The 18,684-nt window shown below is 38.7% G+C and overlaps 1 protein-coding gene across 3 annotated transcripts in view; it reads left to right on the top strand.

Moving 5' to 3' along the window:
* The window catches only part of KLF8 (Kruppel like factor 8), a 334,415-nt gene that overhangs the window by 175,992 nt on the left and 139,739 nt on the right, over positions 1 to 18,684 (top strand). The window lies entirely within an intron of this gene.

Here is an 18,684-nt window from a genome sequence, read left to right as displayed (position 1 = left end):
TTCACTTTCTGCCATAACGGTGGTGTCATCTGCATATCTGAGGTTATTGATATTTCTCCTGGCAATCTTGATTCCAGCTTGTGTTTCTTCCAGTCCAGCATTTCTCATGATGTACTCTGCATATTGGCTAAATAAACAGGGTGACAATATACAGCCTTGATGAACTCCTTTTCCTATTTGGAACCAGTCTGTTGTTCCATGTCCAGTTCTAAGTGTTGCTTCCTGACCTGCATACAAATTTCTCAAGAGGCAGGTCAGGTGTTCTGGTATTCCCATCTCTTTCAGAATTTTCCACAGTTTATTGTGATGCACACAGTCAAAGGCTTTGGCATAGTCAATAAAGTAGAAATAGATGTTTTTCTGGAACTCTCTTGCTTTTTCCATGATCCGATAACAAATACCAAAAAGCTGAAATTTAAAATATAGAGTAGAGATTGGAATTTTAAAAATACAATTTTAAAGAAAAGGAGAAAGAAAAAAAACAAGGTCACAAAAATTATAAAATATATATATATGAAGTTTGCTTTAAAAAAAATGGGTCTTTTTTTTTTTTTGCAAAGTAATAGTAGGTTATAAAAGTGAAGATTAAAGGAATAATAGAGGACTTAAAATTTTTTAAAAAATTAAAAAAAAAGGAAAGAAGAATGATCGTAAAAATAGTAAAAATATATCTAGGACTTTCTCTGGTTTTGTTGTGGATATTGTGGGTTCAGTTCATTTTTGGCTAGTTCCTTGGTCCAACTTATATTTTTTAAGATCCATAGGCCCCTTCCTATGTATTTGGTACTAACCACAGAGTTTTAATCTATTGCCTGTAGCTTCCAAGGCAGTTCCCTCTGTTATAGCTTCTTCTGTTTGCTGGTCTCTTCAGTGTCTGGTTTCTGCCCTGACACAAAGCGGACGGTGGTGGGCACTTTTTTTTTTTTTTTAGGCTCACTTGTTCAGTCACGCTGTGGGGAGGGAGGGATGCTGCAAACAAATAACACTGGTGTGTGCTCGCAGTGCCTCAGCCACACTGGGTCTGCCCCCTCTCACCGTGCATGTAGCCTCCCTGCCCACGCTGCTCAGGCTCTAGGTTGCTCCACCAGGAACCATCCATGGCTGGCCCTGGGCTGCTTGCACCTCCCAGGTCCAAGCCGCTCAGGTTCAGGCACTCGGGTAGTCTGCAGAGACGCAGAGTTGGTTGGGCCTGCGTTTTGTGCCCTTCCCATGTCCGAGCAGCTCAGGTGATGAGGTGTTTGGCGAGCGTGATTGCTGCAACTTATCCCCTCCCTGCCACTCGGTTATCTAGGTGTACAACCGGCGCACCTTCTCAAGCGGATGTTGACCGTCCAGACCCCCAAGAAGTGTTAGTTAGCAAAGAAGCCTGCTTACAGTTTTATAGATAATGTCTTTCTGGGGCTGTGATTGCCCCCTTCCAGCTCTGGCTGCCTGTCACCTGAGGGGTATGGTCTGCAGCCGGCTATCTCTGTTCAGTCCTTTGTTCCGTGCGTGGGCCTGGCAGTGTCTTAGGTTAGGGCTGGCTTTTCGCGTGGTAGATATCCCATAGTCTGGTTTGCTAGCCCAAATTATTTTGCTCAGATAGCGCTCAGGGTATTCAGGCCAGATCCTTACTCTAAGCGATGCAGCCCACTCCGTGCCTCCCTGCCCAGCCCCTGCTTGATAGTGGCGGATGCAGGCATCTGTGCTGCTTCTCCACTGGGGGAGTTACCGTAGGGCTTGTAATCTGTGGGTTTTAATTGTTTATTTTTCCTCCGTGTTATGTTGCCCTCTGTGCTTCCAAGGCTCGGCACAGATTTGGCAGTGAGAAGGTTTCCTGGTGTTTGGAAACTTCTCTCTTTTTAAGACTCCCTTCCCGGGACGGAACTCCATCCCTCCCTCTTTAGTCTCTTTTTTTCTCTTTTATGTTTTTTCCTACCTCCTTTCAAAGACTTGGGTTGCTTTTCTGGGTGCCTGATGTCCTTTGCTGGCATTCAGAAGTTGTTTTGTGGAATTTACTCAGTGTTTAAATGTTCTTTTGATGAATTTGTGGGGGAGAAAGTGTTCTCCCCATCCTAATCCTCCACCATCTTAGCTCCTCCCCCCGAGACTGTTTTCTCTAGAGCACCATTGATAGAATTAGTGTTTCGCTGCCCTTAAAACCTCCACTGTAGTTCATCATGGATGAAGGTTCGTGACACTGTACAGGAGACAGGGATCAAGACCATCCCCAAGAAAAAGAAATATAAAAAAGCAAGATATCTGTCTGAGGAGGCCTTACAACTATCTGTGAAAAGAAGAGAAGCAAAGGAGAAAAGGAAAGATATACACAACTTAATGCACAGTTCCAAAGAATAGCAAGGAGAGATAAGAAAGCCTTCCTTAGTGATCATTGCAAAGAAATAGAAGAAAACAATAAAATGGGAAAGAATGGAAATATCTTCAAGAAAATTAGAGATACCAAGGGAGCATTTCATGCAAAGATGGGTTCAATAAAGGACAGAAATGGTATTGACCTAAGAGAAGCAGAAGATATTAAGAAGAGGTGGCAAGAATACACAGAAGAACTGTACAAAAAAGATCTTCATGACCCAGATAATCATGATGATGTGATCACTCACCTAGAGCCAGACATCCTGGAATGTGAAGTCAAGTGGGCTTTACTAAGGAAGCATCACTATGAACAAAGCTAGTGGAGGTGATAGAATTACAGTTGAGCTGTTTCAAATCCTAAAAGATGATGCTGTGAAACTGCTGCACTGAATATGCCAGCAAATTTGGAAAACTCAGCAGTGGCCACGGGACTAGAAAACATCAGTCATCATTCCAATCCAAAAGAAAGGCAATACCAAGGAATGCTCAAACTACCGCACAACTGCAGTCATCTCACACTCTAGTACGGAGAAGGCAATTGCACCCCACTCCAGGACTCTTGCCTGGAAAATCCAGGGACAGAGGAGCCTTGTAGGCTGCAGTCCATGGGGTCGCTAAAAGTCAGACACGATTGAGCAACTTCACTTTCACTTTTTTCTTTCATTCATTGGAGAAGGAAATGGCAACACACTCCAATGTTCTTGCATGGAGAATCCCAGGGATGGCAGAGCCTGGTGGGCTGCCATCTATGGGGTCGCACAGAGTGGGACACAACTGAAGCGACTTAGCATAGCATAGCATAGCACACGCTAGTAAAGTAATGCTCAAAATTCTCCAAGCCAGGCTTTAGCAATATGTGAACTATGAACTTCCAGATGTTCAAGCTGGATTTAGAAAAGGTAGACGAACCAGAGATCAAATTGCCAACATCCGTTGGATCATCGAAAAAGCAAGAGAGTTCCAGAAACACATCAACTTCTGCTTTATTGACTATGCCAAAGCCTTTGACTGTGTGGATCACAATAAACTGTGGAAAATTCTGAAAGAGGTGGGAATACCAGACCATTTGACCTGCCTCTTGAGACATCTGTATGCAGGTCAAGAAGCTACAGATAGAACTGGACATAGAACAACAGACTGGTTCCAAATTAGGAAAGATGTATGTCAAGGCTGTGTATTCTCACCCTGCTTATTTAACTTCTATGCAGAGTACATCATGAAAAATGCCAGGCTGGATGAAGCACAAGCTGAAATGAAGATTGCTGGGAGAAATATCAATAACCTCATATATGCAGATGACGGTACCCTTACAGCAGTGAAGAACTAAAGAGCCTCTTGATGAAAGTGAAAGAAGAGAGTGAAAAAGTTGGCTCAAAGTTCAACATTTAGAAAACTAAGATCATGGCATCTGGTCCTATCACTTCATGGCAAATAGATGGGGAAACAGTGGAAACAGTGTCAAACTTTATTTTTTTTTTTAGCTCCAAAATCACTGCGGATGGTGACTGCATCCATGAAACTAACAGACGCTTGCTCCTTAGAAGAAAAGTTACGACCAACCTAGACAGCATATTAAAAAGCAGAGACATTACTTTGCCAACAAAGGTCCATCTAGTCAAGGCTATGGTTTTTCCAGTATTCATGTATGGATGTGAGAGTTGGACTATAAAGAAAGCTGAGCACTGAAGAATTGATGCTTTTGAACTGTGGTAATGGAGAAGATGCTTAAGAGTCCCTTGGACAGCAAGGAGATCCAACCAGTCCATCCTGAAGGAAATCAGCCCTCAATATTCATTGGAAGGACTGATGTTGAAGCTGAAACTCCAATCCTTTGGCCACCTGATGTGAAGAACTGACTAATTGGAAAAGGCTCTGATGCTCAGAACGTTTGAAGGTGGGAGGAGAAGGGGATGACAGAGGATGAAATGGTTGGATGCCATCACCGACTCAATGGACATGAGTTTGATTAAACTCCAGGAATTGGTGATGGACAGGGAGGCTTGGCATGCTGCAGTCCATGGGGTTGCAAAGAGTTGCAGATAACTGAGCGACTGATCTGAACTGAACTGTACTTAAAACACCTTGCAGGAGGTGAAAGGTTACCTCAGAATATTAAATTAGCTTTCTCAAAGGCTGAAGCTAGAACATGGGTTTTGCTTATTTCTGATTTAACATTGTTCCCACTGGATACACCTCCAAGAGATAAGGCCATTAACATGCCTTCTCCCTCATTTTTTGGGCAACTTAATTCAGGTAATATAAACAACAGGACTTTTGGACAATAGAAATCAGTGACTTACAGATGACATCATCCAATTCTTCAGAATATTAGGGGGTCTGCTTATAGATGAGAGTATGAGAGTTGTTAATCTTTGGCAACTTTTGGGAACACAGAGAATGGGCAGGAAGAGTATCTTCATGTTTGTTTGAAGAGCAGACAGGCAGAAAACATAGGAAGGGCAGAAATACGAACTCAAATTAAAAGTAATAAGTGAATCTGGTCCATCCTCAAGACCAGACTAGTTAATGGTTCTACTTTCAGAGCTCTGGGGATCTGTAGGTACCTCTGGTTAAAGTTTTCAGGGTACATTGCAAAAGAATTTCAGGATACATGAACTAGATTATCACTACCCTTTTTACAACTCCCTCACCCCATCATCCCAGTATGTAAATTTCCTTTTTTCCAAGTTTTACAAATGATATATTTTTCACATTTATAAAAATGAGAAATCGTTCTTTAAAGCTAGCATTTACTTGAGCATATTTTCAAACAAGTCCTATGTCATTACAGGATGGAGAATAAAATATAAGACCATTATTTAAAAGCCTTAACTAAATAAGCTTTTCTAAATTAAAAAAAAAAATTTTTTTCCTTAAAGTTTCAACATTGCTTACAACTCTGAGTGTAACAAATATGTAATGTGTGTTAAGAATGTGTATTTAAACTGGGGATTTATTTGAGGTTTTTATTATAACAACCACATATATAGTAATAATACCACCAATGATAACTTCATAGATTTTGTACTGTCTTTACATTCATCTAAGAATAGGAATGTATTTAATTGCATTTAATTTAATGATATTTAATGATTGTATTTCCTTTTGGATGACCACCTCAAAAATGTTAAGATCAATTAAATTCATTGTTAGCTCCATAAAGTTTTCTAAACATACCTCTATAAAATACATCTGGTGAACTTCTAACTTTCTTAATAGCAATTAGAAAGAAATGGGAACTGATTTGTAAGAGAATATTAACTGCTTTTGTCCTAAAAGCATCTAAACCTTAACTAGACTACTTAATGGTGTGTTGCAAGACATATTCACTATTGCTTTTAGGATCAACTAGTATAATTTTCCCAAAAGTCTCTGATGTGCTATAAAAAAATTTTGCATTTATGAAATGAGGCCTTTGATGGTTCAGTTAACTGAATTCAAATAACCAAATCACGAAGCTTAGTCTAATCATCTTTCATCTCTCTAGATTGTGTATCCGGTGGTGAGGGAGAACAACCATTTATCTTTTCTCATTCTGGCAGGGGCATAATTATTATGTGACACATATTAAGCTTTGTCTTGAGTAAATTGTAGTTTATTGTATCACTTACATTGATGAATAATGAGAAGATTGCCTTTGGAAATATAATTTATTTGTAAATATGTATTGGCATACTGTGTGTCAGACACTGATAAAATTGTTAAAAATTAATTTTCAATGCCATCTTCAGTCAGTTCAGTTGCTTAGTCATGTCCGACTCTTTGCGACCCCATGAAGTGCAGCATGCCAGGCCTCCCTGTCCATCACCAACTCCTGGAATCCACACAAACCCATGTCCATTGAGACAGTGATGCCATCCGACCATCTTATCCTCTATCGTCCCCTTCTCCTCCTGCCCTCAATCTTTCCGAGCATCAGGGTCTTTTCTAATGAGTCAGCTCTTCACATCAGGTGGCCAAAGTATTGGAGTTTCCACTTTAACATCAGTCCTTCCAATGAACACCCAGGACTGATTTCCTTTAGGATGGACTGGTTAGATCTCCTTGCTGCCCAAGGGACTCTAAAGAGTCTTCTCCAACACCACAGTTCAAAATATCAATTCTTAGGTCCTCAGCTTTCTTTATAGTCCAACTCTCACATCCATACATGACCACTGGAAAAACCATAGCCTTGACTAGATGGACCTTTGTTGACAAAGTAATGTCTCTGCTTTTTAATATACTGTCTAGGTTGGTCGTAACTTTCCTTCCAAGGAGTAAGCATCGTTTAATTTCATGGTGGCAATCACCATCCACAATGATTTTAGAGCCCAGAAAAATAGTCAGCCACTGTTTCCATTGTTTCCCCATCTATTTGCCATGAAGTGATTGGAACGGATGCCATGATCTTAGTTTTCTGAATGTTGAACTTTAAGCCAACTTTTTCACTCTCCTCTTTCACTTCCATCAAGAGGCTCTTTAGTTCTTCTTCACTTTCTGCCATAAGTGTGGTGTCATCTGCATATCTGAGGTTATTGATATTTCTCCCATCAATCTTGATTCCAGCTTGTGCTTCCTCCAACCCAGCATTTCTCATGATGTACTTCTATCTTAAATTGCTTCATTTTGCCCACCATGCTCCCATTTAAAACTTAACCTTCCTTCAAGTCCTATTATAGTAGTTAGCTCCCACAGCAAGCTTTCCTTATCTCCTTAGTTATTCCTTAGTAATTGTATATTACTATCTGTTCTGTTCAGTGGATACTTATCATAAATTAACTGCCTTGTAATGTGCTTGTTTTCATATTTTTTCCTTAAAACAATATTTATAATATTCCTTTCATTGTTAATCTCAAATTAGTTGCCGTTTCTATGAAAGCTTACCTGATCCTTGCATATAAAGATAAACTATTTTGAGTTTTCATATCATTTTACCTTTATTATCTGGAAGCTGCACAACTCTGTTCCCTGTATGTTGGTCATTTGTGTATTTTTCTAAGCTTTTACCCCCTTTTCAGACAGTAATGTGCTTGAGGACATTACTATGATTTTTCTTCAAAATATTTACCCAATAAACTTTCCCATGTAAACATAGGATAAATATATTACAGGTGATCTTCTAAGATTTAGCTCCGAAATGTCTTTTTTGTCAGTGAAGCAGAACTTGATTGGGATGATTGACCTAGATGACCATGTAGTACAGCTGTCATCTAAATAATAAGTAGAATGTGAATGAATAATATTGTCATATCATGCTCATTAGTTTATCCAAAGATGATGTGAATACTTGTTAGATGTACATTCTGATTCTCATATAATAATATGTTCAATTCAGTTGGCATACATAAAGTTGGGTTTCTATTGAATTTATTATCCCGAACTCAATTTTATCATCTAGGCTCAGTTTCCTCATCACTAAAATAATAGAGTAACTTGTGATTATAAATAATGTAAGTAAAATGTTGGAACCAATGCCTGACTTCTAATAATTTCTAATGATTCTTAAGTAGGGGATCTCATCATTTTGTTACTTAATTTATTTTATTTAAATGTTTTTTTTTTTCATTTTATGTTGTTTTAAATTGAAGGATAATTACTTTACAATCTTCTGATGGTGTCTGCTTAACTTCAACATGAAACAGCCACAAGCATGCACATGGCCCAACTGTCTTAAACGTCCCTCTACCTCCCTCCTCATGCCAATACTCTAGGTTGTCACAGAACACCGACTTTGGTTCCCTACATCATACAGCAAATTCCCACTGGCTATCTGTTTTACATATGAAAATGTATATGTTTCAATATTACTGTCTCAAGGCAACCCATATCTGCATATCTGAGGTTATTGATATTTCTCCCAGCAATCTTGATTCCGGCTTGTGCTTCCTCCAGCCCAGTGTTTCTCATGATGTACTCAGTCATGCAAGACATATAACCTCAGATATGCAAAGCAACCCATCTTTGATGTGAGAGTTGGACCGTAAAGAAGCTGAGCACCCACCAGAAAATTACTTAAGCTAATCCATGAATATAGTAAAGTTGCAGGATATAAAATTAACACAGAGAAATCCCTTGCCTTCCTATACACTAACAATGAGAAAACAAAGAGAAATTAAGGAAATAATTCCATTCACCATTACAATGAAAAGAATAAAATACTTAGGAATAAATCTATGAACACATGTATACCTGTGGCAGATTCATTTTGATATTTGGCAAAACTAATACAATTATGTAAAATTTAAAAATGGAATAAAATTTTTAAAAAAATAAAAAAAATAAAAAATCTAATCACACTTTAAAAAAATAAAAAAATAAAAATACTTAGAAGACACAAAAAAATAAAAAAAAGAAGAAGAAACAAAAGACCTATATATAGAAAACTATAAAACACTGCTGAAAGAAATCAAAGATGACACAAATAGATGGAGAAATATACCATGTTCATGGATTGGAAGAATCAATATAGTGAAAATGAGTATACTACCCAAAGCATTCTATAGATTTAATGCAATCCTTATCAAGCTACCACTGGTATTTTTCAGAGAACTAGAACAAATAATTTCACAATTTGTATGGAAATACAAAAAAAAAAAAAAAAAAATCAAATAGCCAAAGCAATCTTGAGAAAGAAGAATGGAACTGGAGGAATCAATCTGCCTGACTTCAGACTTTACTACAAAACTACAGTCATCAAGACTGTATGGTATTGACACAAAGACAGAAATATAGATGAACAGAACAAAATAGAAAGCCTGGAGATAAATCCATGCATCTATGGACACATTATCTTTGACTAAGGAGGCAAGAATAACAATGGAGAAAAGACAATCTCTTTAACAAGTGGTGCTGGAAAAACTGGTCAATCACTTGTAAAAGAATGAAACTAAAACACTTTCTAACACTATACACAAAAATAAACTCAAAATGGATTGATTAAAGATCTAAATGTAAGACCAGAAACTATAAAACTCCTAGAGGAAAACATAGGTAAAACACTGACATAAATCACAGCAGGATCCTGATGACCCACCTCCCAGAGTAATGGAAATAAAAGCAAAAATAAACAAATGGGGACCTAATTAAACTTAAACGCTTTTCACAACGAAAGATACTACAAGCAAGGTGAAAAGAGCCATCAGAATGGGAAAAATAATAGAAAACAAAGCAACTGGCAAAGAGTTAATCTCAAAAATATACAAGAAGCTCATGCAGGTCAATTCCAGAAAAATAAATGACCCAATCAAAAATTTGGTGAAAGAACTAAACAGACATTTCTCCAAAGACATACAGATGGCCAAAAAACACATGAAAAGATGTTCAACATCACTCATTATCAGAGAAATGCAAATCAAAACCACAATAAGGTACCATCTCAGGCTGGTCAGAATGGCTGCTATCAAAAAGTCTACAAACAATACATGCTGGATTGGGTGCAGAGAAAAGGGAACCCTCTTACACTGTTGGTGGGAATGCAAACTAGTACAGCCACTCTGGAGAACAGGGTGGAGATTCCTGTAAAAACTGTAAATAGAACTGCCATATGAATCAGCAATCCCACTGCTGGGCTTACACACCGAGGAAACCAGAATTGAAAGAGACATGTGTACCCCAATGTTCATTGCAGCACTGTTTGTAATAGCCAGGACATGAGAGCAACCTAGATGTCCATCAGCAGACAAATGGATAAGAAATCTGTGGTACATATGCACAATATAGTATTACTCAGCTATTAAAAAGAATGCATTTGAATCAGTTCTAATGAGGTGGATGAAACTGGAGCCTATTATACAGAGTGAAGTAAGTCGGAAATCAAAGCACCAAATAGTATATTAACGCATATATATGGGATTTAGAAAGATGGTAATGAAGAGCCTATATGTGAAACAGCAAAAGAGACACAGATGTAAAGAACTGACTTTTGGACTCTGTGGAAGAAGGCAAGGGTGGGATGATTTGAGAAAATAGCATTGAAATATGTATATTATCATATGTGAAATAGGTCACCAGTCCAGTTCAATGCATAAGACAAGGTGCTTGGGGCTGATGCACTGGGATGACCCTGAAGGATGAGATGGGGAGGGAGGTGGGAGGGGGTTTCAGGATGGGTAACACGTAATCCCATGGCTGATTCATGTCAATTTAGGGCAAAACCACTACAATATTGTAAAGTAATTAGCCTCCAATTAAGATAAGTTAATTAATTAAAAAAAAAAGATGCAGAGCACCAAAAAATTGATGATTTTGAACTTTTGTACTGGAGAAGACTCTCGAGAGTCCCTTGGACAGAAAGGAGATGAAACCAGCCAATCCTAAAGGAAGTCAGTCCTGAATACTCATTGGAAGGACTGATGCTGAAGCTGAAACTCTAATACTTTGGCAACCTGATGTGAAGAGCCTACTCATTGGAAGAAACCCTGATCCTGGGGAAGACTGAGGGCAGGAGAAAGGTGTGACAGAAGATGAGATGGTTGGATAGCATCGCCAACTCAATGGACATGAGTTTGAGCAAATTCCAGGAGAAACTGAATGACAGAGAAGCCTGGCTGTTACAGTCCATGGGTTACCAAAGTTACTTAGCTACTAAACAACAACAAAAACAATATATCTGCTTCAATACTACTCTTTCAAGTCATCCCACCTTCTCACCCTCCCCCTCACTGTGAGCAAAAGTTTGTTCTTTATGTCTGTGTCTCCTTTGCTGCCTTGCATATAGGATCATCCGTAGCCTCTTTCTAGATTCCATATGTATACATAAATATACAATATTTGTCTTTCTCTTTCTGAGGTACTTCACTCTGTATGGGACTTCCCTTGTGTCTCACCTGGTAAAGAATCTGCCTGCAGTGTGTGAGACCTAGGTTCTATCCCTGGGTTGGAAAGATACCCTGGAGAAAGGAAAGGCTACCCACTCCAGTATTCTGGCTTAGAGAATTCCATGCACTATATAGTCCATGGGGTCCCAAAGAGTTGGACATGACTGAGTGATTTTCACTTACACTTACATATTCACTCTATATAATAGGCTCTAGGTTCACCCTGAGCTTTGAGTAACAGGCAAATTTGGCCTTTGAGTACAAAATGAAGCAGGGCAAAGGCTATCAGAGTTTTGCCAAGAGAAAGCACTGGTCATAGCAAACACCCTCTTCCAACAGCACAAGAGAAGACTCTACACATGAACATCACCAGATGGTCAAAACCAAAACTGGATTGATTATATTCTTTGCAGCCAAAGATGGAGAAGCTCTATACAGTCAGCAAAAACAAGACCAGGAGCTGACTGTAGCTCAGATCATGAAACCCTTATTGCCAAATTCAGACAAAAATTAGAAATACCAAGGGAACATTTCATGCAAAGATGGGCTCAATAAAGGACAGAAACTGTATGGACCTAACAGAACCAGAAGATGTTAAGAAGAGGTCGCAGGAATACACAGAATAACTATACAAAAAAATATCTTCATGACCCAGATAACCACAAGAGTGTGATCACTCACCTAGAGCTAGACATCCTGGATTGTGAAGTCAAGTGGGCCTTAGGAAGCATCAGTACGAACAAACTACTGGAGGTGGTGGAATTGCAGTTGAACTATTTCAAATCTTAAAAGATGATGCTGTGAAAGTGCAGCACTCAATATGCCAGCAAATTTGGAAACTTCAGCAGTGGCCACAGGACTGGAAAAGTTCAGTTTTCATTTCAATCCCAAAGAAAGGCAATGACAAAGAATACTCAAACAACCACACAATTGGACTCATGTCACATGCTAGCAAAGTAATGCTCAAAATTCTCCAAGCTAGGCTTCAACAGTATGTGAACCACGAACTTCCAGTTGTTCAAGCTGGATTTAGAAAAGGCAGAGGAACCAGAAATGAAATTGCCAACATCCGTTGGATCATAGAAAAAGGAAGAGAATTCCAGAAAAACATGTATCTCTGCTTAATGGCTATGCCAAAGCCTATGACTGTGTGGATAAGAACAAACTGTGGAAAATTCTTAAAAAGATGGAAATGCCATACCACCTTACTTGCCTCCTGAGAAGTCTCTGTGCAGATCAAGAAGCAACACTTAGAACTGGACATGGAACAAGACTGGCTCCAAGTTGGAAAGGAGTATGTCAAGGCTATATATTGTTACCCTGCTTATTTAACTTATATTCAGAGTACATCATGAGAAATGCCAGGCTGGATGAAGCATAAGCTGGAATCAAGATTTCCAGAAATATCAATAACCCCAGATACACAGATGACACCAGCCTTATCACAGAAAGTGAAGAAGAACTAAAGAGCCTCTTGATGAAAGTGAAAGAGGAGAATGGAAAAACTGACTTAAAACACAGCATTCAGAAAACTAATATCGTGGCATATTGTCCCATGAATTCATGGCAAATAGATGGAGAAACAATGGAAGCAGTGAGAAACTATTTTGGGGGGCTCTAAAATCACTGCAGATGGTGATTGAAGCCATGAAATTAAAGGATACCTGCTCCTTGGAAGAAAAGTTATGACCAACCTAGACAGCATATTAAAAAGGAGAGACATTGCCAACAAGGGTCCATCTAGTCAAAGCTATGGTTTTTCATAGTCATGTATGAATTTGAATGTTGGGCCAGAAAGACAGCCCAACACTGAAAAATGGTTGCTTTTGAACTGTGGTGTTGGAGAAATCTCTTGAGAGTCCCTTGGACTGCAAGGAGATCCAACCAATCCATCCTGAAGGAAATCAGCCCTGAATATTCATTGGAAGGACTGATGTTGAAGCTGAAACTCTGATTCTTTGACCGCCTGATGCGAAGAATGGATTCATTGAAAAAGACCCTAATGCTGGGAAAGATTGAAGGTAGGAGGAGAAGGGGTCAACAGAGGATGAGATGGTTGGATGGCATCACTGACTTGATGGAAATGAGTGTGAGCAAGTTCTGGGAGTTGGTGATGGACAGGGAGGCCTGGCGTGCTGCAGTCCATGGGGTTGCAAAGTGTCGGACACGACTGAGTGACTGAACTGAAGTGAAATGAATTGAGGTTCATCCACCATATTAGAACTGACACAAATACGTTATATGAGTAATATTTCATTGTGTATCTGTACCACAACTTCTTATCCATTCATTTGTCGATGGACATCTAAGTTAATCCCATGTCCTAGTTATTGTAAATGGTGCTGCAATGAACATTGGGGTCATTTGTCTTTTTCTTTTTTAATATAAATTTATTTATTTTAATTGGAGTTAATTACTTTACAATATTGTATTGGTTTTGCCATACATCAACATGAATCCGCCACAGGTATACACGTGTTCCCCATCCTGAACCCCCCTCCCTCCTCCCTCCCTGTACCATCCCTCTGGGTCGTCCCAGTGCACCAGAGTTTCCTCGGGGTTTACTGGATTACTGGGTCTTATGCAAGTTTTATTCCTAGTTTTAAAAGGAATATACATACTCTTCTCCATATTGGCTCTATCAATTTTCATTCCCAAGAGTGCAAATGGGTTCCCTGCATTTATTGTGTGTAGATTTTTTTATGGTGGCTATTCTGACTGGGGTGAGATGACAGCTCATGGTAGTTTTGATTTGCATTTCTCTAATACAGAGCAGTATTGAACATCTTTTCATGTGTTTATTTGCCATCTGTATGTCTTCTTTGGAGAAATGTCTGTTTAGGTATTTTTCCCACTTTTTGATTGAGTTGTTTGTTTTTCTGGTGTTGAGCTGCATGAGCTGCTTGTATAATTTGGAGATTTGTTTTTATCAATTGTTTCATTGGCTATTAGTTTTTCCCATTCTGAGGTCTGTTTTTTCCCTTTGTTTATAGTTTGCTTCTTGTACAAAAGCTTTTCAGTTTAATTAGGTCACATTTGTTTAGTTTTGGGCTTTTTCCCCTATTACTCTAGGAGATGGGTTATAGAGGATTTTTCTGTGATTTATGTCACAGAGTATTCTGCGTATATTTCCCTCTAAGGGTTTTATAGTTTCTGCTCTTACATTTAAGTCTTTAATCCATTTTGAGTTTATTTTCATGTATGGTGTTCAGAAGTGTTCTAATTTCATTCTTTTACATGGAACTGCCCAATTTTACCAGCACCAATTATTGAAGTGACTGTCTTTCTTCCATTGTATATTTTTGCCTCCTTTGTCAAAGATAAGGTGCCCATGTGTTGATTTATCTCTGGACTTTCTATTGAGATGCCTTGTAGACATCAGTTAGGTCCCACTGGTCCAATGTATTGTTTAAAGCTTATGCGGCCTTGTTAGTTTTCTATCTTAATGATCTGTCCATTGGGGTGAGTTGAGTGTTTAAATTCCCCACTATTATTGTGGACTGTTCACTTCCCCTTAATAGTTGTTGGCATTTGCCTTATATACTGAGGTTCTTCTATGTTAGGTGCATGCGTATTTATAACAGTTACATCTTCATGGATTGATCCCTTGATCATTATGTAGTGTCCTTCTTTGTCTCTTGTTATGATCCCTGTTTTAAAGTGTATTTTATCTGATATGAATATTGCTACTCCTTCTTTTGATTTCTGTTTGCATGGAATATTTTTTCTCTCTCCTCAATTTCAGTCTGTATGTATCCCTAGGTCTGAGTTGGGTCTCTTGTAGACAGCATATATAAGAATCTTGTTTTTGTATCTCTTCAGCCAATCTGTGTCCTTTGATTGGAGCATTTTGACCTTTTACATTTAAGATGATTATTGATATGTATGATCTTATTACCATTCACTTTATTGTTTTGGGTTTGTTTTTATAGGACTTTTTTTTTTTTTTTGCTGTGTTTCCTGTCTATAGAAATTCCCCTAGCATTTGTTGAAGAGCTGGATTGGTGGTGCTGAACCCTCATAAATTTTGCTTGTCTGTAAAACTTTTGATTTCTCCTTCAAATCTCAATGAGATGCTTAATGGATAGAGTAATCTTGGTTGTAGGTTTTCCCCTTTCATCACTTTAAGTATGTCCTGCCATTCCCTTCTGGCTTGCAGAGTTTCTGTTCAAAGATTAGCTGTTAGCCTTATGGGGATCCCCTTGTATGTTATTTGTTGCTTTTCCTTGCTGCTTATAATATTTGTTCTTTATGTTTAATTTTTGATAGTATTGTTATGTAGAGAAATATGTATTGGCATGTATCTGTTTGGGTTTATCCTATATGGGACTCCCTGAGCTTCCTGGATTGGGTGACTATTTCCTTTCCTATTTTAGGGAATTTTTTGACTATAATCTCCTCAAATATTTTCTTATGTCCTTTCCCTTCTAATTCTTCTGGGACCTCTATGATTTGAACATTGGGGAGCTTAATGTTGTCCTAGAGGTCTCTGAGACTGTCCTCACTACTTTTTATTATTTTTTTCTTCTCTGATTCAGTTATTTCCACCATTCTATCTTCCACTTCATTTAATCATTTTTCTAACTCAGCTTCCCTACTGTTGGTTCCCTCCAGTGTATTTTTAATTTCAGTTATTGTGTTGTTCATTCAGTTCAGTTCAGTCACTCAGTCGTGTCCCCATGGACTGCAGAACACCAGGCTTCCCTGTTCATCACCAATTCTTGGAACTTGCTCAGACTCATGCCCATCAAGTCAGTGATGCCATCCAACTATCTTATCTTCTGTTGTTCTCTTCACCTCCTGCCTTCAATCTTTCTCAGAATTAGGGTCTTTTCCAGTGAGTCAGTTCTTCACATCAGGAGGCCAAAGTATTGTAGTTTCAGCTTCAGCATCAGTTCATTATTGATTGTTTATTCTTTCTTCTCAGCCCTCATTAAACATTTCTTGTATCATATTGATCTCTATTGCATCTAGTCTATTTATCGATATCTCCATTTTATTTTCAAAGTTTTGGGTAATCTTTACTATAATTACTCTGGATTGTTTTTCAAGTAGACTGCTTATTTCCCATTCCTTTGTTTGGTCTTGTGGGTTTTTACCATGTTCCTTCATCTGCTGCATATTTCTCTGTCTTTTCATTTTGTTTAATCTACTGTGTTTGGGGTCTCCTTCACAGTTCTTAATTTTGGAGTCTGTCCCCTGTGGATGGGGTTGGGCCAATGCCTTGTGAAGGTTTCCTGGTTGGGGGGACTTGTGCCTGTGCTCTGATGGATGGAGCTGGGTCTTGTCTTTCTGGAGGGCAGTGCCATTCCAGTGGTGTGTTTTGGTGTCTATGGGTTCTGTATAGCTTTGGGCAGGCTGTCTGCTAATGTTCAGGGTTGTGTTCCTGTTTGGCTGAAGAAATAGTGTGGGGCATCTGGCATTGGAGCTTTCTGGCCTTTGGGTGTGGTTTGGTCTTAGTATTGAGATGGAGGCCTCTGGGAGGGCTCTGGCCTATTAATGTTCTATGGGGTCCCGAGTTCTCTGGTGGTCCAAGGTCTTGGGTTTGAGTCTCCTGTCTCTGGGATTCAGTCCCTACCCCTTACAGTAGCATCAAAACTTCACTGGCCACACAGCATAGAAGACTGAAAGGTTATTGCTGAACCACAAAAAGACGCCAGGATTTTTGGCCTCCAGAGGAAAATTCAATTCGGGGCCAGAGACGAGGCTTGATAGCTCAGAGCTTTTGTGTAATAAAGTTTTATTAAAGTATAAAGGAGATAGAAAAAACTTCTGATATAGGCATCAGAAGGGGCAGAAAGAGTACCCTCCCTGCTAGTCTTCAGATGGATATTATATAGTCACTAGCAGTCTGTTAATGAAAGAAAGGAATGTCTTAAAACTCAGAATGGCACCAGGCCCCTCATCCATAAGATGTATTTTGGGATAATCTCAGAACCAGACGATTCATCCCGGGCCATAAAACGATTGACTTGAATCTTGTAGAAAGGCATATACAAATAGTTTCATTTACATAGATTAGGGGAACAATATCTGAGTATAACATAATGGTTTGTCAAGTAGGTTCTGAGCCATTTGGCGGAACCGACTTGAAGACAGAGTCTGGGGTAAATTCATAGTACATTAACATAGCTTAAGACAAACATTTCCATAAGAAAAATGCATTGGTTAACTCAAGGTTTGAGAATAGCTAACTTCAGGTAAGACCAGGTGTCATTATGGCAACACAGTATTTTAAAAGAAAACTTATTTTAAATTTGTATAGAGAAGGAAAAAAATATAGCTAGTTTGTTTCCTCCTGCAACTTAAGAGAGATAAAAATGTCTGACACTTGCAGCCTATTTCCTCCGTTTGGAGACCCCTGTCCTTCCTGCCTGTTACCCTCTCAAGACCAAACCCCTAGACTAATGGTGAAACAACTCTCAACAGCCATGAACTCCCAAAGAGATTTACACACTTACATAGGGAAAAGAAGAGGGAAGAAGGAGAAAAGGCGGGGTGGGGGGGGCGGGTAAAAGGATAAGAAGAGGTGTTTAAAGAGAAGAGAGCAATCAAGCCAATAATCAAACCCCTAAGTGAAAATCAACACTAAAATTTAGACTGTCAAAGATACAAAATTAAAATCAAAACATCAAAAAATAAAAATAAAAAACAAAGAAAGAATTAGACAAAATCAGATACAAACCATGAAAAACAAAAATCAAAATCATGAAATTTATTTTTAAAATAAGGTTTTTTTAATTAATAATTTTTTAATTGAAGGATAATTACAGAATTTTCTTGTTTTCTGTCAAACCTCAACATGAATCAGCCCTCAGTGTACGTATATCCCCTCCATTTTGAACATTCCTCCCATCTCCCTCATCCCACCCCTCTAAGTTGATACAGAACCCCTGTTTGAGTTTCCTGAGCCATACAGCAAATTCCCATTGGCTCTCTACTTTACATATAGTAATGTAACTTTCCATGTTACTCTTTCCATACATCTCACACTCTCGTCCCCTCTCCCTATATCCATAAGTCTATTGTCTATGTCTGTTTCTCCATTGCTGCCCTGTAAATAAATTCTTCATTACCATTTTTCTAGATTCCATATATATATGCATTAGAATACAATATTTGTCTTTCTCTTTCTGACTTACTTCACTCTGTATAATAGGTTCTAGCTTCATCCACCTCATTAGAACTGACTCAAATGCATTCCTTTTTATGGCTGAGTAATTTTCCACTGTGTATATGTACCACAACTTCTTTATCCATTCATCTGTCAATGGACATCTAGGTTGCTTCCATGTTCTATTATTCTTCCGTATGCTATTGTAAATAGTGCTGCAATGAACAGTTGGATACATGTGTCTTTTTCAATTTTGGTTTCCTCAGGGCATATGCCCAGGAGTGGGATTTCTGGGTCATATGGTGGTTTTATTCCTAGTTTTTTAAGGAATCTCCATACTGTCTTCCATAGTGGTTGCATCAATTTACATTCCCACCAAAAGTGCAGCAGCATTCCCTTTTCTCCACACCCTTTCTAGCATTT

This window comes from Bubalus bubalis, chromosome X, assembly GCF_019923935.1.
Source record: "Bubalus bubalis isolate 160015118507 breed Murrah chromosome X, NDDB_SH_1, whole genome shotgun sequence".
Lineage (NCBI taxonomy): Eukaryota > Metazoa > Chordata > Mammalia > Artiodactyla > Bovidae > Bubalus > Bubalus bubalis.
The sequence above is the reverse complement of the archived record's forward strand: the minus strand, read 5'-3'. Positions and strand labels throughout refer to the sequence as shown.